At 33.3% G+C, this 22,966-nt stretch overlaps 1 long non-coding RNA gene and 1 pseudogene across 1 annotated transcript; one reads left to right on the top strand and one right to left on the bottom strand.

The window, feature by feature from the left end:
• Window positions 1–3,048: 3,048 nt before the first annotated feature.
• LOC145565035 (rRNA biogenesis protein rrp36-like) lies at window positions 3,049–5,892 on the bottom strand (annotated as a pseudogene).
• Window positions 5,893–18,518: 12,626 nt separating this feature from the next.
• LOC145563778 (uncharacterized) lies at window positions 18,519–22,175 on the top strand. Its single transcript, XR_014094602.1, has 4 exons — window positions 18,519–18,781; window positions 19,132–19,294; window positions 21,334–21,430; window positions 21,860–22,175. It is a non-coding gene; the product is annotated as an uncharacterized LOC145563778 (long non-coding RNA).
• Window positions 22,176–22,966: the final 791 nt, after the last annotated feature.

The raw sequence follows: 22,966 nt of genomic DNA, 5'->3' as shown, positions 1-22,966 counted from the left end.
CAACTTTGTATGTAAGAGTGGTAAATTATTAAAGAAAATGGTAAAGGTCACGAACAGAGAAAATAATACGAGTAAAAATTAAAAAATAAATAAAAAGGTTGTATATGTTGCAAATATTATTATTATGGGGATGTGTAAAAAAGAGCAGATATCACCAGAGTAGAATAAAAGTGAGCATAGCAAAAAAATACAATCCAAAAAAAAAAAAAAAAAAAAAAAGCATGACCTTAATATATGCGAGTGCTAACAAGTTTGCAATAAACAACAATCAAGAACAACAAAGAACGAAAAAAGCATGCAACAAAACAAGGAAATTACCAAGGGAACTCGGGAGAAAACTGACCAATTCACTATAGGGAATAGATTAAACCTTGATGATGATAAGCTCTCAAACAAACATGAAAGCTCACACCTCTTTCTATTCAATTCCCTCCCTTAAACCCTAAGAGAATGATGAATAAATGCAAGAGATTTTTTTACTTTCATAACACATTATCCATATCACTCATAAAACTAAATTCATACAATAATTGAAAGTTTACGTGTATCACCTTTATATTTATTACAAACTTATGTTTTAAATTATGTACTGACACTCAATCACAATAATAGTTCATTTCAATTTTCAAGAGTTAAACACACACATTAAAAAAAAAAAAAAAAGTAGAGTATGAATGACAATTAGGGGAAGCGAGCACGAATAGAGAGGGGTTTGTAACCATTGTCTCCAGACTTTTGAGAGTCGTCACCTAACTTCTTTTTTTCCTGCTTGCAAGACTTTTAGAATATGTACCGATAAACATACACACAAATACATGATGTTGTTCATAAATGTGATTAACGACCTCTTCCCTACTAAAACACATTTGAAAACCTAAATTTATAATAATATCTCATTTATGTCAACAATATTTCAAATAGCTCACAATTAAATCCTTGATTAAACTTTTCTTGTTCATTTCAAGATGTAATTCATAATTTTGATAAACATTTGAATCTTATTCATTCTTGTGTTTGGCAATATCCCTTTCCATCTAATCTTAAATATATTATCTGAGTTTTATTGAAAATAATTTTTAATTTACTTGGATTCATCCCATGAAAAATAAACCTGAGGTATTTAATCATTAAAAAAAATAAATAAATAAAAAATTGGTTGAAAATTTATTTTATACTAATATAAAATATTTTCAAAGTGATGGTAGACGAAATTCGATCCAAAAGGTTTTGGATGAGACCGTTTCACGTGAGTCCGATTTATAATGCACACACTCATCCCCCACCCACTGCTACTGCCACAACCTAATCACTTCTCGGCGGCCAGCGGCCACCCTCCCCCTCACATCCCCTGGCACCGGCGACCTTCCCCTGACCATTCCCCGACGCTGGCAACCTTACAACATTGTATAAATTTCTTAGAGCATACACCCAACTCAATTATCCTTAAGCTGCTGCAAAGATTCTCCAATCTTAAGAAGATACAATTCTGCAAACCTGCAGTGACTTCAGAGGAGACCTGGATGAAGCTGTTGTTGCGATTGCATGATCCGGGTTGGACTTGGAAGAGTTGTCGGCTTTGTCAGATGAGCAAAGTCAAGAAGCAGTTTGGTTAAAGGAGATGGGTTCAAACATGAAGAATCTAAAAGTACGCAAGGTTGACAATTACAAATATTCTGATCAATATTGTCTAATATCTTATACTTATAAACTAATATCTGACTATTATAATCTAATTTCTAACACTTTTAATCTAATATCTGATAATTATAATCTAATTTCTGACAATTACAATCTAATATCTGATAATTATAATCTAATTTCTGACGATTAAAACCTAATATCTGACACTTATAATTTAATATCTGATAATTAAAATCTAATATCTGACCATTATTATCTAATTTCTGACACTTTTAATCTAATATATAATATTTATAACTTAATATCTGACCATTATTATCTAAATTCTGACAATTAAGAATTTTATTTTTTTCTATTTGTATGACCGGACTCACGTGAGTCCATTCGATAACAATAAATTTGAAACACGGTCACTTATTCGAACTAGCTAGCTATAGAACCATGCTTATTCAATCTAATCTACCTCACCATTTTTGGGTGAATGTCGTATTTATCTCCTACATTGTAAGTAGATTGATCACTCTTATCTTGCTATGTTTATCTTGGTTGTGAGTGATTTCCTAATTTTTCGGCTATGCTCTTCATCATAAGGGGTACTGTTGTTTGGATCCTAAGTCATTGAAATATTTTATAAACCCCGGATTTACCTTGCACCCAACTAATCCAAAGTTAGTTTTTGCTCTTACACTATCTTAAGATCCTAATCTCTTCCCTATTTATTGGAGTCCAACTCCATTTCCTAATGAGCCCAACTCACAAATAATCAGCAACATCACATGTGGGCTTCTTCTTCTCCAGCTCACGCAAGCCCTGCCCAGCAAATGTGTTGTCTTGAAGCCCATCTATTCCCTTCTTTTGCTGACCATCCAATTAACATCACACATTACCGGCCCACTTGTCCATCAATACACTTCCTCTATATCCGCCGGTTCTCCCAAATTGTTCCTTCTCATTCTATGCGCACTAAAGCAGAAGTTTACATTTTTAAACACAAATTTTTTTCTGAACTAGAGCAAAAGATGACATTTTTAAACACAATTTTTTCTGATTATGTTTGTTTCAGTGCAATTGAAAATTTTCCAGATCCTACATGTTATTCTTAGGCTTCTAAGGATCCAGGATGGCGAGAGGCCATGGCCGAAGAGTGCAGTGCACAGTATGCACTCATTGCTAATGACACTTGGGAGTTAGTTCCATTTGATGTCTCTTATGTTCGAGTCTTAGCCGCTCAGACGACAACTAAAAGTTCTAAACAGGACAATAGTAAAGAATATTTGCTACATTGTTCATCAACATGGCTGACTTGTGTCATTAAAAATATCCACACAGACAAAAAGACAATAATAAATAAAATAACAAAAAATTAATATGCCCTAATTAATTAATGTATACTTCTAAGGGTAGATATTAACCTAAGCTAGCACCATGCATGAACTCACAATCCATGTACCTATGGTCCTTTGCAGCGTTTCTCCTCCTCTTCTTTTCCATAAAAGAATCCAGTTTACCTTTTTCCTGATTATAGACAATTGATCAATTAGTAATAGATACACATAATTTATTAATCATCCACCAATGTATCGATAACAAGAAAGAGGTAGGAACATACCTTTAGCTCTTTAAACTTCTCCAAGAGAATCTGATATTGGATTTCAGCTATAACAAGAAAATCAAATGAGCATGTGCATGCATATTTCTCCAAATTAGCTCCTGGTAACAACGGATTAAAAGGTTGAGAAATGCATATTGAACAAAGAAAATAGTGTTTTTTTTTTTTTTTTTTTTTTTTTTTTTGAAAGCCCAAATTTGAGAAGAGAAAATAGAAAAGGAGATGGAAAGGATTACATTTCTTTACAAAATATGGACACTTCCCTTGCTTTACTGCTTCCCTTGCCTTCTTTTTGTGTTCAGAAAGAATTTGGTCTATCCTGAGTTTTGTAGAGTCTGACTTCATTTGTTTGCCCTATGAAAACCCACATATCAGCAAGTAAATGAAATGACAGTCACAACTCCATAAGGATTAAAGGTATTAGCTCCAAGCAAAAAAGAATAATGAAACAGACATCACAAAAGCTGCTCATAAAACAAAAACTTTGGGTCAAATATACTTACAATCAAAGCAACGCGATTTTTTAATTCAGTAATTTTTTCAGGGTCTTTTGATGACTCCAGCAACTTCTTTAACTCCCGTGAGAAGATGAAAAAATTATGACAATGGCTCAAAAGGCAGAATATTGTTTGAAACAAGAGTACACAATACAGCACTATAACCAAATAAACATACTTGCTTTTCAGTGGGAAGTTTCTCTTCATAGATGAATTTATATCTTTGCTTGAACCTGCAATTTGCAATGTACACAAACTTCATGTCAATATTTGAATGATGCAATATGCAACTTTCATCAAATGTGTGTTAGATCATAGTTAAGGTCATCGGATTTTTACTTCATATCATACAATTTCATGTGGCCTATACACAAACTTCATCACCTACCTTTAAAGAAGTACCCTTTCTTTATTCGCAAATGAATAAAACAATCAATTAAAAAACAATATCAATGTCAGAATAAATTATTATCTAAGATCAGCATTTGTGAATTTCTGGCACATGCTCGAGTACAACATGAACATATTCACTGATAATTTATTACAAAAATAAATAAAGAAATGGATAAAGCAATTAAAGGGTATCTAGAACAACACAAAAAAAAAAAAAAAAAAAAAAAAAAGCCCACAGAATGGCAGATAAATTTCAAACAGGAACCTTACCCCTCTTCATGAAGATTGCCACAAAAAGATTGAAATCGTGGATCGCGTACTACCTGTTTCAATCACAATATAAGAGTTATTGTGATAATACAATCTAGAGCTTACGTACATCAGCCTAAACATTCAAAGGGATAATATAATTCCAAAGGAATAACACCAGCCTATGTTACACTGAATCTTCATTTGCCCTAAAGTAGCCACATCAAATACTAGACAGTCAACATTGGTGTGCCTTTGGATACTTCCTTTTGGGACAACTTCAGGAAAAAAAAAAATAAATAAATGGCCGGGTCTAACACACTTAGATACATACCTGTGCCTTGACACTTTTAGCCGAGTTTGACTAACATAAATATAGAGAATGACAACCCAGAAGCCCTTTATTTATCAGTCTTCCAATTCACAACATAATAAGGCCCTATTCTCATCAATTTATTTTCAGTTTAGTTCACACTCGGCATTAATAAGTTCACTTCAGTTCAGCTCCTAATTTCTTCTCTCATAAAATATTCAGTTCAGTTCACTTCAGCTCTAATAAGTTCAATTCAGCTCTAATAAGTTTAGTTCAGTTCAGTTCACCTCATTTCAGTCAATAAGAACAGACCTAAGTTCTCGCAGAAGCTTAGATATTGGTCATGCTTAATTCAACACATCTGAGTTTTACCTCTCATCCCAAGAAACAGGAAATCGATTATGTTGAAATGTCAAATAGCCTCAGAAAACAAAAAAAATGATAAGTCTGACCAATTGTTCTGGTACACAGTAACTATCTTATGCACTGAAGATATCAGTAATGCACATAGAAAGCCAGAAAGGTGAATTGTATACTGAAGTATAACTTAAAACCTAAGCAAGCACTGATAAAAGAGCTCACTTCAGATGATTTCCTCTCTTTCAGACACATCTAATTCCCAAATAGGCGCTAATTTTGGATTAAACAAGATCATAATCATCATATAGACATATAGTGGCAACTTTATGGTTTATTTAATTGTAGAAATCCCGATTGTAGATATATGGTTAGGATTCCATATAAGGAGCAATGCTATGATAATTACCCGAACACCCATCATTGAAATAATAATATTCAAATCCCTTTAGAAAGTAATGAACAACAACATTGGTCACTTTGAGCAGAAATGTATGATAATCATAATAATATGTTAAACACAGGTGTTATGTGTTATGAAGCTGACCTTTACAGGCACTTGAGTCACTTCTCGGAATCTTCGAACCGGCGTTTTGCAACTCACTTCCATTGGCCTTGATTCAAAAAAGCAATTCTAAATGATAGTACAAATATACATACTTCATAGCAATTGCACAAAGTAACAATAAGCAAGAAAGCTATACATGTTTTTATTAGCTCGCTTAGATTTGTCTCTCTCTTTCGCGCTTACGGTGCAATGCAAGGGTACCATCAGAACGAGCCTTTTGCAACTCTCCAAAAGGTACATCAGCAAGCTTATTCTCTAATTTCATACTTCAATCCTAACATTAAAGGGTTGTGCAATACATTAGCAAAAAACAATTAAATTTCATTCAATTATCTCGAAAAATCACATAATTTTAGGATATGTGATTCAATTAGGCTCATAATTTCCTTTTCATAATGTTAGTATTTAGTTGAGATTTTCGAACCCTACACTTAGTGCACTGACAATTAAATTAAATTAGATCAAAGATTGTGGAATTGATAGGATGATTACTAAAAGAAACAACTTACCTCAGAAGCTGCTGAGAATAGTGCTGTCAAATTTCAAACCGAAACCGTTTAACTGTCCGAAACCGACCGACCCAAATGAGAACCGAACCGATTAAAAACCGAGTTTTTTTAAACCGAAAACCGACCCGAACCGTATTTTAGTAAACCCGAAACCGAATCGACCCGAATAATGTTAAACCTTATAAGAACCGAACCCGTTAACAAACCGAACCGAATATAAACCGAACTGAAAGAAAACCGAACCGAAAAAGAACCGAACCGTATCTAACCCGAAATCGGTTCCAACCCGAAACCGTTTAAACTGGCATAAAACCGTTTACACCGAACCGTTAGCAAACTGCTACCCGTTTGCACCGAACCATTTAAAAACCGAACTGATTGTAAACCGAACTGGTTATAAACCGAACCGTTTATGAACCAAACCGCTTATAAATCGAACCGTTTACAAACTTATTTTTTTTTATTTTTTATTTTGAATAGTACAAACTTTTTTATATAATTAAATGGATTGAATATTAGAAATCTTAGAATATATTTAGCATATATTCCAAATTTATCAATTTTTCTGAAGAGCCACACACAATATTCCAAACTTATCATTAAACCTGCAGACTACCGGTTTCTCTAGAACAGTCAAAGATTGAAATTTTGGAACTTGGACAGGACAAATTCAAGTGTCTCAAACTGTTAGACATGGATTCAATGGAAAAAAAGCTTTTCATTAAATCAATAGGAAGATTCTAACTCCATAGGCCATTGAATATCACAGTTAATTGCACATCCTGAATAGTTTGAAAAATCATAAAGGTTAGGATCCCTTGGAGTCAATTCAAAGGCTTGCTATATTTTTCTCAATTGTTTTGAATGAACTTCAAATGTAAGAGGAGAGCTACCTTCAAATACCAAGGTTTTATACTTCCAACTTCTAAATTCATCAAGTTTTCATCTACATGAAACACAGTAACAATGTACTCAAATTTACCCCAAGCAAATAATACAATCACAAAGTGCATTGACCAACAATGCCACTCATCACCATCATCATCATCACTATCAACAGAAATAACCAAAAGCAGCCAAACTGCCAGTTTACATAATATTTTTTTAAATGCATTTAGCAAAAAAGTTTCTTGAAATTACTCAACAAAAGCCACAGCATTTACCTACACCCTTAAAGGCTTAAAACCCGCGGATGTCAAGTAACTAAAACAGTCAGTAGACACAGCAGAGACAACAGCAACAGCAGAGAAGAGCAGCAGAACAGCAGAGACACAGCAGAACAGCAGAGAAGACACAGCAGAACAGCAGCAGCAGAACAGAAGAGCAGCAGACACAGCAGAACAGCAGACACAGCAGAACATTCACCCCAATGTAGCATCGCCTATGCTTGAGGAAAAAGAAAAGCTATCTTGATTCTGAACAGTGTCTTGAGAATCTATAGTGTGCTCATCATAATTTCCAAACTCTTGCTCCATTACTAAAAAAATAGAAACAAAACAACAAATTTCATCATAAGTGGATGTAGTTGAGCAAACCATATTTGAAACAAAATCAATACTAGGCCACATATTCAGCAATAATCTTAACAAGAATTACAAATTTACAACACATTCAGCAATCTATCTTGATGAAAATGAAGCACATGTTAGAGTTAAAATGCAGCATATATTCAGCAACAATATTATGCAGCATATATTCAGCAACAATAAAATGCAGGCACATAGCAAGATTAAAATGCAGGATATACTCAGCAATCTATCTTAATAAGATTAAAATGCAGGATATACTCAGCAATCTATCTTAATAAGATTGAAATGCAGATACAAAAATGCCTAATACCAATTGCATAAATCCTGAAATAAAATCAAGCGAAAAATAGAATAATCAAGCACTAAAGACTGGTCTAAACTTAGAAGAATCAACAATTAGATGAATAACAGGACATAAAGCAAGGAAACATGCCACAATAACATAGGCACGTACAAAAGATACATAGCATAATAACATATTAACATGACTTTCTGAAAAGTGAATGAATAACAGAATATCAAAGAAAACTACCTATAAATCTAAACATGTATAACAATGACAAAACCCAAAATAATCAATTAAAACACTAAAAAAGGCTAAAAATAGGATACCAATTTGATATCTCATTATAAATTGAGACTTCCACTAAGTAAACGAAACTAAATTGACTGAGGGGTACATCAAAAAATATATGCCAAGTAGTGATTATGCCTCTTATCCATGCAAGGAAATAAGGAGAGTACAAAACCAATATATCCTTAAAATAAAAATAAAAACTAAAAGGGGCACTCAAGATTTACCAACACCCACATCTCCCTGCTTAATGAGACTCTTTCCCAAAAGTTTTAACTTGTAAACACTACTATACCATATTTTTTCACTCCAAGTTTAAAACAGCAATGATGAACCGCTTTTGTTCATCTTAATCATCACAACCCCATTCTTCAACACTTTCAGTCAATTCATCCATTCATCCCAAATTTACATTTTCAATTGCCATGCATTACAAGAAATACATATACAAAATATAAATAATAAAAAATAAAAAATAAAAAACCAATTCATACCATGATACCAACAAAACATATCAATTAAAATCTAGAGAGAGAGAGTGGTTACCTGAATTTGGAGCATTTAGGGCAGCAAACACCAATGACTTAATGAGAGAGAGGCGTCAGGACAGCTTCAGAATCAGGACAGCAAAAACCGTGATTGAATGTATGTGAGAATGAGAGGCACCGTGAGACGAAGAGGCGATGAGACGTGAGAAGGAGAGGCGCCGTGAGGATGAGTGGTAAAGTGAGAGTGGTAAAGTGAGAGTGAGAGTGAAAGGGTTTCAAAAGGGTGAGAGTGGTTTCATGTAAATCTAACCATTGATTTTTTAATCTATGGTTCAGATTGGTGATCCGTGTGTGTTGTGGGAGAAAGAATCTAACCATTGATTTTTTTTAATCTATGGTTGAGAATGGTGATCCGTGTGTGTTGTGGGAGAAAGAATCTAACCATTGATTTTTTTAATCTATGATTGAGAGTGGTGATCCGTGTGTGTCTGTGTGTTGTACATTCATCTACAAAAATATTATTCCCTCAATTCTTTAGTATTTTTTTGCCCCATTTGATCGGGATCAGTGCCCAAGACACGTATTAAAACATCTACTAGTATATCTTTATTTTCATACACGTAATAATTATAAAAACGTTATATTAATAAAATGTATAAATAGATTAATTTAAAAAGATCACTAATGAGCTATAACTTTGTACTAATACATACGAATAACGATGATACGAATATTTATCTATGAGATATTGAGATGGTTAGATACCACGCGTTAATAGTGTGTACATATGATCGATTGAACTAATCAATATGACCTTGTTAATTAGTCATTAGTGTTTTCATTCATTATACAAATCAAAGCACTTTGTAATATCTTCATAATTTCATGAAAATATATAATGATAAACGATTCATAATTATCAGTCTTGTTGACTAATCAAGTATCGAATTACCAAATTGCAAATTTCCATTTCACAAGAAGTCAAGAACTCATCAAGTCATGATTATGATTGTATGCGTAGTATATAAATGATTAAATAAGAAGCATATAATAACCTAATTGTATAACAATAATACATTAATACACTAACTCTTATAATCTACTTCGTAATAAACTAGTAAAATCAGTATGACTAAACTTGAAACAGAACATAATATGTATTTATAAAATAAATGAGACTTTGTTTTATAATATGTTGCCTAAATATGAAATGATTCGCGACTTGCCGACTTTATTTAAAACTTGTGAACGCAAAAGGTTAGCAAGTACTATCAAATTTCAAACCAAAGCCATTTAACTGCCCGAATCCAAACAACTCGATAAACAATTTATTTTTTGAAACCGAAAATCGACCCGAACCGTAATTTAGTAAACTTGAAATGGAACCGATATGAATAACGTTAAAGTGGTTAAACCATCGAAGAACCGAACCAATTATAAATTGAACCGAAAAAGAACCGAACCAGTTAAAAACCGAACCGAAAAAGATCCGAACCAGTTAAAAACTGAACCAAAAAAGAACCGAACTGTTTCTAACCCGAAACCGTTTCCAACCCGAAACTGTTTGAACCGGGATAAAAACCTTTTGCACCGCACCGTTAACAAACCGCAACCCGCCTGCACCGAACCGTTTACTACCCGGACTGTTTACAACCCGAACCGAATTAAAACCGCTTAAGAATAAACCGAAACCGAATCGAACCGATAACTATTTAAACCGAACCAAAACCGACCCGCGAGACAATTAAACCGATTCCAAACCGACCCGATTAACTACCGAACCGATTTCAAACCGAACCGAAACCGAACTGTCAAACCGTTTTGACAGTGCTAGCTGAGAACCAATAGTTTGTAACGGAGAACGTCAAGTGCGATGTTGAATTGTTGAGTGCGCTTCAATGGAGAAGGAGAGAGAGGGAAGCCCGATCTTTATACGTTCGCCAAATTATGGGTCCTTAATGGGGTGGGCTGAGCTTTATAATGATTTAGATTAAAAACTGGTTTTGGGTTTGGGTGATCTCTTGAATTATAACATGGGGTTGATCATTTACATATGAATTAATTATGATTTAATTTTTTTGTAATTAAATTCGTTAATCATAATGTCATTGGATATTATTATAGATTGTTATTACATATACATGCGTACAGATTTATGAATATGATTGATTATTTTTAACAAAACATTATAAACATAAAACGTATCATTGGAGTAAAGGTTGAAGTTAAAGTATCATGAACATGAGATAATGGGTTACATGGCGCCACATAATCTGCCAAATAATGATGACAAGTGATGAGCTCATTTTTTTTTTGGCGAGCTCATGTCTTCCCATTAAGATTTCTTTAGGAATTTTTTATTTTTATAAAAAAAGGATAGATAAAAAAGGGCAGTATTAAGACTAAGGGCTTGTTCTGTTTAACTTAATTTCAGTTTATTTCCTAATTTTCTTCTCTCATAAACTATTCATTTCAGCTCTATACAGTTCAATTCAGCCCCAATCATTTCAGTTCAGTTTAGTTGTTTTCTATAAATCGGAACAGACCCTAAAACAATTTTGATTTTAATCCCCCAATCAATTCTGAACTCAACTCATTGTATTTATTTTTTTCAATTTATTATAATGGATGCTTACAAAATCTGAATTTTTTTCCTTTTATTTATAGATAAAATGGAATAATTGATAACCCTAGATATAGGGGTTTTTAACCATATTTACATGATTCTTCTCTAATTGTTTTGTTTATCTCTATAGTTGAATACGGCGGACATAAAAAGTCAAAAAGTCACTTTTTTTTTATCTACCAAGAAGAATGAATTTGGATGTAAATTTTCTTCAAAAGTAAAAGGGTCGGGGCAAAAATGATAGGTCTTGACTCTACCTGACCCACCTAAATTTTAATGTGACTCGACCTACCCTTGACCCTTTAAGAATTTATCCACCCTGCCCCTGACTTAATAACTTTGACTTGTTAGTTGTTACTACTAATACATTTGCTCATTTCATTTCTAAACAAGTAAATTTCCAAAACAATGCCTTCAATTGTTATTTTTCCTAATTTTTTGTTTAGTGAGGAATAATAGACGTCATGATATGATAATTAATTATTAACTATTAATAGAAAATATTGGCCTTGTTTGGCAAATGGCTGTTGGCTGGTTCACTTGGCTTGTTTGACCGACTAAAATGTTTGGCTGTTTATAATGGCTTTTGAAATTGGTTGTTTAAGCTGACTGTTTATAAAAGTATTTGGTAAATTAATTGTTGGTTGTTGGCTGTTTATTAGATAATTTGTGGGCCAACAAGTCAAAAGCCAACAAAAAAAAATACTCAAAGCAGCTTTTTCATTTTGGCTTAAAAGCCAGCTTTTTCGCTAACTAAATAGCCAATTACCAAACACATTTTTTGGCTGTTTGACCACCTAAAAAAGCCAAAAGCTAACAAAAAGCCATCAAAAAGCCATTTACCAAACATGGCCATTGACTTTTACCACATTTAAAAAACCACTTATTGACTTTTACCACCAATATAAAAAAAGTTTTAATTTTATCACCAATAAAATTCCCAAAAATTGGATTGCACCACTAAAAATTCTTAAATAAACCTGGTCCACAATAAACTTATTGTAGACCAGATGATAGCACGTGTGAAGAGATTGGGTCTATCTTCTTGTTATTTTATTTTCCTGTCGTTCTTTCTCCTCAACCAATTTCTCTCTCCGCAAAGAATCAAAGCTCTACAATGAACTTCTCAAACATCAAAGCTCAACAAAATTAGCTTTTTCTTTACACTCTCAAGATTGCTTAGTTAATTTCTTCTTCAATGGCATTAATGGGTTAATTTCTTCTTTAATAACACCACGCCCTTCGAATGCAAATTGTGAGGTTGAAGACAATCGTGGTAATTCTAGTAAATTTCTGGTTTTTGATTTTGTTTTTTTAACTTCTTAAGTTGATTAAATTATTTCGTTGTTATTGTTTTTGAATTACAATCTGTTCGCATTTTTTACGCTTATTTTTGGATTTCTATTGCTTGAATTTTGTCTCGTATCAACAAACTGGGGTTTTAATTTGTTTAACAGAATTTCGTTGTTTTACTCTATAAAGTAGCTATTTGATTTAGGTTATTAGGGTTTTGACCTTGTTTATCATTAGGTGGTGTTGTGGTGGCCGAGTTGGGCGAGTGCATGAGGCGAAGCTGTGGTGGTTTGTGAAGCCTGGTTGGTGTGACGAAGTTGTGGAATGGGACAAGTGGGCTGCTGCTCAGCTAGTTGTGTGCTATTGTGCGGGTATTGTGGTAGTCGTCGCTGGTGGAATTGTAGGTGGTAGCAGTTGGGGACCGGCGAGGAGGTGAGGAATTTTGTTGCTGCTGTTATCTGGTGGATTGGTTGAATGGTAGCAGGTGAGTCAGTGAGTGTGGTGTTATTTAATTAGGGGAGTGGTGGTTTATGATAAGATTGGGCAATCTTGCTTGTTTGTTGCAGCTGCTATGTTACTTAACATCAATTAAGTGCAAAGTAAATTATGAAGGATTATGAGTTGAGTATACATGTTTTACTTGAACTTAGAACCCAAACTCGCTCTTTTTCTCTCATATAGTAAAAAAAGGATCACTATAGAGCAACTATAATTCCAAAAAAAATCACTATGCATATGAATAAGGTTGTTTAGTTTATTTAAGGGTCACGATACATATAAGATGACCGTTGTGCAAATAATAGGATCAAATTTATATAATCCCTCTGTTTTAAGAACTTGAACTTCTATTGGGTTTAGGTTTGAACATGTCAACTAGAGTTATCTAGCCAATATTTTCAATTTAAATAATGTGGTCTATCACCCTAGACAATTTGGCATTGATTAATGTTGTTTGTTTTAAGGGGATCACAGACTCCTGGTCATATTCTTCTTGTTTATGTTTTTATCAACAAGATGTTCTTTTATTTCAATATTTGGTTTAAGCAAAATGAGGGACAAATAAAAGGATTGTCCACATATATATAGGCTATTAGCTCAAAGGGTAGAGCAATGTACAATAATGTACATGGTGTGGGTTTAAGTCCCACATAGCCTACAATAATGCTTGCGTGTTGCCATCATTGATGAGTTATGTTTTGGTCATTGTAGTAGCTTGTTAGCATGAGTAAAAATATGGTAAATAAAAGGTGACTATATTTAAATAGGGGTCACTATATGTTTGAAAATGGGTAATTATATTTAAGTAGTAGTCACTATGTGTAATAATATCGTAATTACAAAAAAGATACCTATATCTAATATGGGGTCAGTATATGTAAAAAGGTAATTATATGTGCATAGGGGTCACAAAATGTGATGTGTAAAAATATTGTAATACCTCGTATTTTTATACGTATTTTATTTAAAATAAGTATTTTGAGAAGTATTTAATTGAATTTAAATGTTTTATTTAAAGTATTTTATTTATTTATTTTAATGAATTGGAAATATTTTATAAAAGGAAAGTTTATTTAATTAATTATTTTAATTAAGTTGGGGTTTAATTTAGGAAAGTTTATTTTAGTAAAGTTGTACTAGGGATGGGATTAGGAAAATTAAAAAGGGAAAGTATAGGGAGAAAGGGTTTTAGAGAAGGGGTATAAATATCCCACATATGAGGCAAATCAAACTTTGCCCAGAGTGGAGAAAATCCAAGGTAAACTTCTCTCTCCTTTTCCTTATTCTTTTTTTTTTCTTTTCCTTCTCCCCTTCCCCTTATTTTTTTTCGGCCACCCCACCACCACCGCTGCCAGCCGCCAGCAGCACCAGCCGCCGGCAACGGCAGCCGGCTGGTGGTGGCTGCCACCTTCTTCTTTCTCTCTCTTTTTCGAAAAAAAAAATTTAATTTTGTTTTAAAAATCAATTTAATCCTAGATCTAAATATTAATTATGGGTTTTGTGATTTGATTTTTGATGTTTGATTAGAAGTATTATATTAATTAATTTTCAGATTATGTTTTTAATTAAAAAGCCCCAATTTTTGAAACCCTAGGTTCTTGATTTATAAATTATTGAAGGATTATGATATATAATGGTGTAAACCTTTGATTAAAGTGTTTTAAGACCATTTTACAGCAAGATTTAATTAAAATAAAGTGCAGGAATTTTTGGTAAAGCATTAGAAATCAAGTTTCTTTAAGGAATTTTAATTACCCATTAATTGAGGTTTAATTATGAGGTTTTAAATATAATTTCAGCTTATTTTAAATAAATTATGAGGGGTTTTAAATTAGTATATATTGCTGGAAATTTGTGAAGAGTGGATTTTAATATCCTTTTATGATTTTAAATTGTAGGAGACTTTGAAGTGAGTGATTTCTATTAATTGTGGCGATATTAAGATCGTATTCAAGGTACGTTCGCGTACCTAGCATAATTATGTTGATGTAATAACATGCTAAATGTGTTTGATTGATTACAAGTAGTATCATGCTAGGTTTGGATTGGAAATTGTGATTTGGATGTTATTGGTGATTGGATTATGAAGCATGATTTATTTGTGATGGAATATTGGATGGAAAATAATAGTTTGGAATATTATTTATAAACCACATATTTATTTATGGTATGCTAGAGAGCATGTTTGATTAAACTAAATGTTTAATTTGGTTTGGAATATTGAAAAGGAATTTTATTATGGTTCATATAATTTTTATTGATGCTTTAAGCATGAGGAATGAGCTATATAAGTGTCTATGTACACGAGGAATAAATTGTATGTTGGTGCCTTAGTGCACTTAAGGCGTTTTTAACACTGAGGGATAGGATTTGTGGCGCATTATGCGTTTAAGGTGTCATTGGAACCGAAGTAGAATTAAAAAGGGTTCAACATTAAATATTATGTGATCACTAATTATTCAAGAATTAAATTGATGTATTTGATTGTTTGAATAATTATTGTTGATTGAATGATTATGGTTTGAGAGTCATGACAAAGTTTAGTAATCGGTAAATAACGTAAAGTGAAAGAGATTACGCACCAAAACTCTTGGAACGTATATACCTTGAGTATGAACATATGGGGGGAGTTATGGGGTTTTATATTTAACCATAACTTCTAATGGAGTACAGGACGCTGTATATTCCTTTTTATTATTATTATTATGCGCTGGAATTCCGCCACCTATGTGTGGTTTTTGATGCTGGCACGGTTAGCTCCCGTGTCAGTAACCTCAATTTATTAGGGGAGGCTAGGGGGAAACCCGTTCGATGCGTAATCAATGCTAAATAAATTATTTAGTGTCCAGTGAGAATTTTTATTGAATGTGGTATGCTTGAAAAACAGGTGCAACAAGGTAAGTAGTGTGTTGATAGGAAATTGTATGTTAGTGTGTTAATTACGCTTATGTACTCAGCTTTGCTGATTGTGTGTTTTGTGTGTTGTTGTTCTTGTCTTTATCTTGGCCCTATGATGACCCATTTATAAGGGAGAGTAGTGCAAATAGGTATAGATAAGTTTTTCAGGTGTTGAAGCATATTCATGAATGGGCATGAGTGAAGAGCGTATCATGCTAGTTTCCATAAGTTTATGATGTGTTTATCGCTTTAATTAATTATGATAATATTATTGTGTGTGACTAACGAAAAGGTTTTGAATTTGGTTTGGTTTTAATAAGGGCCTATAATGGTTCCAAGTTGTAGGTTGATTTTATTTTACTTCGTTTGACTTTGGTTTGACTTTTTTTTCGTTGATTTACTTTTTAGGTTGACTTGTTTTGAAAAGATTTGAAATTAGACTTCCGCTGTGTGTCTTTGATAGTTGCCTTAGCCGTTATCACGATGGCGGTAATATCTTAGATATTCCTAATTTGAGATTTTAAACAGAGCAAAACAGGTATTTTAAAAGAAAGGAATTTCTAGGGTGTTACAAATATGGTAAACAAAAGACGACTATATTTAAATAGGGGTCACTATATTTGTAAAAATGGGTGATTATATTAAAGCAGGAGTCAATACGCAATAATACGGTAATTACAAAAAAGATAACTATGTCTAAAAAGGGTCACTATATGTAAAAAAAGGGTAACTATATGTATATAGGGGTCGCAATATGTAGGAAAACAATAACTATGATAACTATTTGCTAAAAAGGGTCACTACATGTTTATATGTTAGCCTATGTAGGATTTGAACCTACATCTTCTGTGCAAATAAAAATACACAGTGCTCGGCCAATTGAACTAATAGGCTTGAATATATAGGTTTAAAGAGTTTTCAATTATATAATTCTCCAATCATAAATGACTTTGAAAACAATGCATGCTCATGTTCCCTGCTTGTCATCAAACATATATAAAAGCATAGATATCTTACCATTTTCAATTCGAACACATGTAATAAGTCTCCTTTTCATTTTTACATGGTTACACTTGAACCAGATATTATAGTATAGAGTTAATGTGCTAATCATCATCAGACCATAGTCACCATCAAATTCATCACTCTAGCTTTAATATCTACTGTTGTTTTAATATTCAAGCAAGGTCTAACCCTCTTACAGAAAATGAAAGTTTTATCTTGGTTTCCTAGAAGAAAGAAGGGAAGGAACCACATATGCCTCTAAGAAAACAAGTTTCCATACACCCCTGTTTTTTGCTTCATGATATAATAAACCCCAACAAAAATCCTGAATGTGCCGATATCCAGTAAGATCGATTATTGACCCTTAAATTGGGTGCAAAAAGAAGAAAAATAGATCCCATTAAAAACACAGGGTCTGACAATGGTTAGCACATTTCACTACCTTCATGCCCCATTTGACAATTTCAATTCAAATTCACAGTTCAGATATGTGTATTCTTAGACTTAATTAAATCAAATTATATTGTAAGAAACTTATATTTTCCACCTAAAAGAACTAAAAATTTGGCATTGGCTGTATAATCAAAGAAATTACCTCTAGAAATTGATTCTAGGTTATCTATTACTCAAATCCTATTACACAACTAATGTCAAAATAGCCAATGACCTTTATTAACTTATAGTCGCCTTTAATAAGTATATTATGTTATTTGTAACTACTCAAATCCTACTAATTAAGATAAAAATCAATGTAACCAAAATCAATTCACCATCTATGTAATCTGTACTTTACCCTTATTAGACTCTTTACTTATGAATCAAAGCAAATAAGCTTCATAAATTCAAAAATTTAATTGATTCGAAATTTTTACGTGCACTAGTATTAGAACTGAATAGACTCTACGATTTTATGTTGATTTCCCCTAATTTTGAAACTTAATTGCATGCTTCAGATCTATTCTCCACATAATCACCCATTGTTCATGAAAACAAAAAATCCAAATTTTGGCAAAATTAAAACAAAATAAAGATTGATACCTTCATTGTTATTTGTGTTTGATTCTAATTCATAAATTGATTTGTTGCGACCAATTGCAGCAAAATTTCATTCTTTGATTGATGAATTTTGTTTCGTGATTTCATCGATGAGTTCATCGCAGAGGAGAGAGATTGTAGTTGAGGCTTTTAAAAATTAGTGAAAGAATACTGGGTTTTAAAATGGGGTTTTGTTAGAATTGGGCTGGAAGTCCGCTTGGGCTACTTTGTTCAGACAAGAGCACGTGAGATTATAAGGTCCACCCAAAATTTTTTTATTTCACCACCAATCAACGGATTCCGTTTATAAATCCGTTAGTAGGACTCACCTTTTTTACGTTTCCTCTTCATCTCCCCTGATCTTCCAGGTTAACTAGTCAGCAATAAAATCAACTCAATTTGTTGGAATTTCGTGTGGGGTTAGGAAGGGGTTGGAATTTGGTGTTGGTTAAGGAGGGGGTCGGAATTAGGTGGTGGTAAAAAACTAAAAACTGCTCAAAACCCGCTCAAAATCAAGCCGGGTCGGGCTTAACTTGATCAGGTCTCTGATGTCTGATCTCACTTATCTATGTCCTCAATACTCACCTTTCTCCATGCTTTTTAACAAGGAAAATAACACAGCAATTTCTGACGACTGCACATGGCGGAGAATTACAAGGGTTGGTGGCCCGACATCACACGCGCCGGAGGAGTGGAAAAGTACACGGCAGCTTCTGAGTAACATTTTTGTTTTTCAACCATCGAATATTAATTTCATAATCTAGGGTTTTTCGTTGATTTATTTTCCATTTTAGGGTCCTTAGATGTATTATTTAACTAATAGTCATAATTTTGGTAATGTAGTTGGAGTTTGAGGTTGAGTCCTTGTTCGAGTATTTGTGTGATTACATGAAGAAGAAGGAAGTATTATATGAAATTCTGCTTATTCTCGGGTTAAATTTTGAGTTTTGTTAAAAATTATGATTTTATGTTTACTTGTTTTGTAGCTAGATTATTGTGTTATTAATTTTATAATTTTATTGATTATTGTGTTATTAATTCAATTTCAGAATCTCGAGTTTGGAAGAACTCCTCAATTTTGACAAGCTGCCTAGCATGGTCACTCTTGATGAGAGGTTTTCATCTGGTTCTTCTCATCCCCGAGGAGAGGATATGGGAATTGGGGGCTCGATTGATTGAAGGAAGCAGGTGCATCACATCAAACAGCTGTAGGTCAGTAAGCTTCGGGCTAATCCATAATCTTATCAAATTCTCGTCAAAGTAATACTTGTAGTATTGAGGAATTTTAGTTTAGGGATGTGATAATAATAGACCTAAGCAATTGGAATTTTTAATTATTCAACTGTTTTTGAGCTTGTAGAAACTTGATGCTATTAAATTGAGAAATGAAGGAAAAGAGTTTAAAATCTCTTCCGTGCTTAGACTGTTGTGTTTACGAATGTAAATGCTCTTGTCCGAAATGTCCAGCTTGTTCAGGGTTATGCAATTGCTCTTGTCCTAAATGCCCAACATGTTCAGGGTTATGCAATTGCTCTTGTCCTAAAGCCTTACATGTTCAGAATTTCGCAAATCTTGTTTAAGCTGTATAACAAATTGTTTGTGTCCCTGTATATGCTTTTAACTTTTAATTGATAGGAAAAATTCACACTAAATTCTTCGTCTCACTTCCATGTTTGTACTCGTTGAAGCTCTGCCTTTACCCTATTCTTTGTTCCACGAAGTATTTTGGTTTTTTCATTGTCACTCAAACTTTAAAAGAAGACATGTGACATTCACATGACTACCTAATTACCACTTTTTCTAAAAAGGTTACCTGTTACAATAGGTGAAAGAGGTATTCGGAGCAAAATGAGAAAATCACCATTAAAGTTTAAATTATATAAGAATAAGTCATTGTTGGGATTAATATTGGAAGACTCCTCATAGTTTGGATTATTGTTTGTGAATTTTTCCTAATTGATATTGCAGACATGAAGCTTTATGTTCATTCCCTGGTTGCTTTTCTCTTAATCATTCTGTAAAATACAATCTTTGTAAAAAGGAGGTAGCAGTATCAAACTTTAATCTGCGTAAAGACATGCGTTGTTTGCAAGCTAATGCACACAACATCAGGAACATATGGAATCATAACTAAAATTTCATTCTGTTGTTAAACCATCAACCAACGTACCATTGAGGATAAAAGTTTCCTTCCATATTTCCGGCCCAATTACATCAAATCGAATGGGCAACATACTTTTTCTGCATCTTGATTGAAAAGCTAGACTAATAATCCTATTCTCGACTAAAATACATTACAGTTAGCACACTTGACCTCTTGTTGCTCCCACCCCTCTCTAAAGCATGTGAATTTGATGTCAACTGCATTGATTTAGAGATTTTGAGCATCATGCTTCTCTCTCCAAACTGCATTGTTACAGCTGCTAACAAGCATCTCGAAATCAGGTGATGCTGCAGAAAATGCAACCACCCAGCTGGATGATAAATAGTACTTACAGTACTTGAGACCATTTGAAACCATGTAAAAGTCACCAGACTTCTAACTTGGTACATCTGACTGGTCCATAAAAGAGACCGAAAGCACTCTTTGTAGGCAGAGTTGTTTACCCTTCCTTGTAACAAAAGTAACTGTGTATTTCTTCTTCTCACCAACACTCCTGAAAAGAAGCCTTGAAGGCCTCACCTTCACTCCTACTGATGGGGGTGCATCAACTTGAACTTGGTACAGAGTTCTGGCAGCACCCACATTGTTAAGTTCACGGGTATAACGGACAGTCCTTGACTTGCCAAATAAGACAGAGAATGACGGGTAATTTAAGGATATGGGTATGGGGGCTCGATGAGAAAAAAGATGAATATTTTTTGGTGATATATTCGTGTCTGAGTGTTAGTCTATTTCTGACACTCCCCCCAGTTTATTGTTATAGGACTGTCCAGTGCAAGGTATGGGACTTGAGTCCCACATCGGTCATATGGGGGGCTCCCATAACCCATAGGTCCTCGGATAGAATTGGCTCTGATACCATGATATAGGACAATAGGAGAGCCACCCCAAAAGCTAGCTCAAGGGGAGGAGAGCTCATTGTCCTATATAAATCCCACATTAGCCCCCCATATGACCAATGTGGGACTCAAGTTCCATACTTCGCAATGGACAGTCCTATAATATTTTATGATGTGGGTTTTGCTTAAATTTATTCTTTTTGTTGTTCTTGACTGTTTTTCTGATGATTCTTGCTTTCTGTGTGTAGAGATTAACAAGGGAAGATGGGAAGCTTGAATGGGGACTGAAGTGATAAGCAAAGTGACATTTTCCGCTCTTAACAATCAGTGAAAGGGAGACATCAAGTCAGTTCTTACGCTTGTCCGAGGCCTTTAGTTTTCTGATATCTTTCTTTGTTTATCTATGTTTAATCCATTACTCATATCTATTTTGGTAAATTGAATATTGGAATTTCGGTTTTCTTTCTTTCTTATTGTTTTTTTTCCCTATAATTAATATGTTAATTTGAGTAATACTTATCCTGCAATTTTGGATAGCTTAGGTAGTTTTGAGATGCAATTTAATTTGATAGCTCAATGGTGTACAGAGTAATTGGTATAGACTAGAATGCTAGAACCAATTGGAAATATGGGTGATTTTAGTTACTGAATCGACTGAAATTCATGCTTTCTCATTCGTTCACAATTAATTTGTCATTGTCTTGTATAATTTTTTATTATTTGTAAATTATAGCTACAAATTTTTGTATTATTAATTTAGTGGATATGTTTCAGGATCATTAAGGGTCATGCTGGTTTGAGTGTGCCTTAGGAGCATTAGAAGGTGCTAATTATATTGCTATTGAGAGACTCCTTATTCTGAGTGAGCAACAGTTGGTAAGTTATGACCATGAGGTCAGTGATCTTAGCTGTTCCTTCAATTCAGTATGTATTTATTTGCATATTCTTATTTGCATTATTCCTCAAATCTTAACCACCTCGAATCTCAGTCTTTATTACCTTGTTATTATAATTTCTTCAAATGGAGCAATCTTTCTTTTTTGTATTAAGAATCTTGAATGCAGTTATATAGTTCATTAATTATATGAGATCATCTATGAATGTATATAGTAATCACCATTGTTTCATTTTTATGTTGAGAAATTATATTATCACCTCATTTGCATTCTAAATTGTGAAATATTTATGTTTAGTTGAGTAGGAATTTTGAGGTTTTAAGGTTTATGTGTTATTTTGAGTTTTTGGGTATGATTGTATGAATATTTGATGGTTCATCTTTAAAAACTAAAAATTGAATATTACATGCACAGGTTTACAGTAATTAGTATAGACAATTTAGGTTCTTGGGTGGATTTTTGAACTATTTTGGATCTTAATTTCCTTTAATATTTTCTAAACTAAGCTCAAACATCACAAAAATCCCGACCCACGTTTCTTATGCTACACCTCTCCACACCCACTTACCACCAATTATTCTCAGATCATAAATTATACAAAGTTATTGTTGGTGATGAGACTAAAAATAGAAGAAAGCAAATACTCCCTCTGATTGATTGACATGAACAAGCACGCGGGTCGATACTTGTCAATCAAAAGCGTGAAATAGATGGTCTGATTAATGGTTTTGTTTTTTAGAATAATATATGTTTGCAACTTTTTTTTTTGGAAACCAATATGTTTGCAACTTTATGTTATTATATTACTACCTCCGTCCCTTTTTGATAGTCCCTTATGGGCATTTTTCACGGGAATTAATAAACACAAATAAGAATAGTAAAAGTACATTGAAAAGATAAATTAACATTGGGTATGCAAAAAAGTAGAGAGAGAAAGTAATAAAAGTACATGGGAAAATAAAATTTATATGGGAAATTTAAATTT

The sequence above is a fragment of the Chenopodium album genome, chromosome 10 (genome assembly GCF_948465745.1).
Source record: "Chenopodium album chromosome 10, dcCheAlbu1.1, whole genome shotgun sequence".
Taxonomy (NCBI): domain Eukaryota; kingdom Viridiplantae; phylum Streptophyta; class Magnoliopsida; order Caryophyllales; family Amaranthaceae; genus Chenopodium; species Chenopodium album.
Note: the sequence above shows the minus strand (reverse complement) of the source record. Positions and strands in the feature narration are given on the sequence as shown.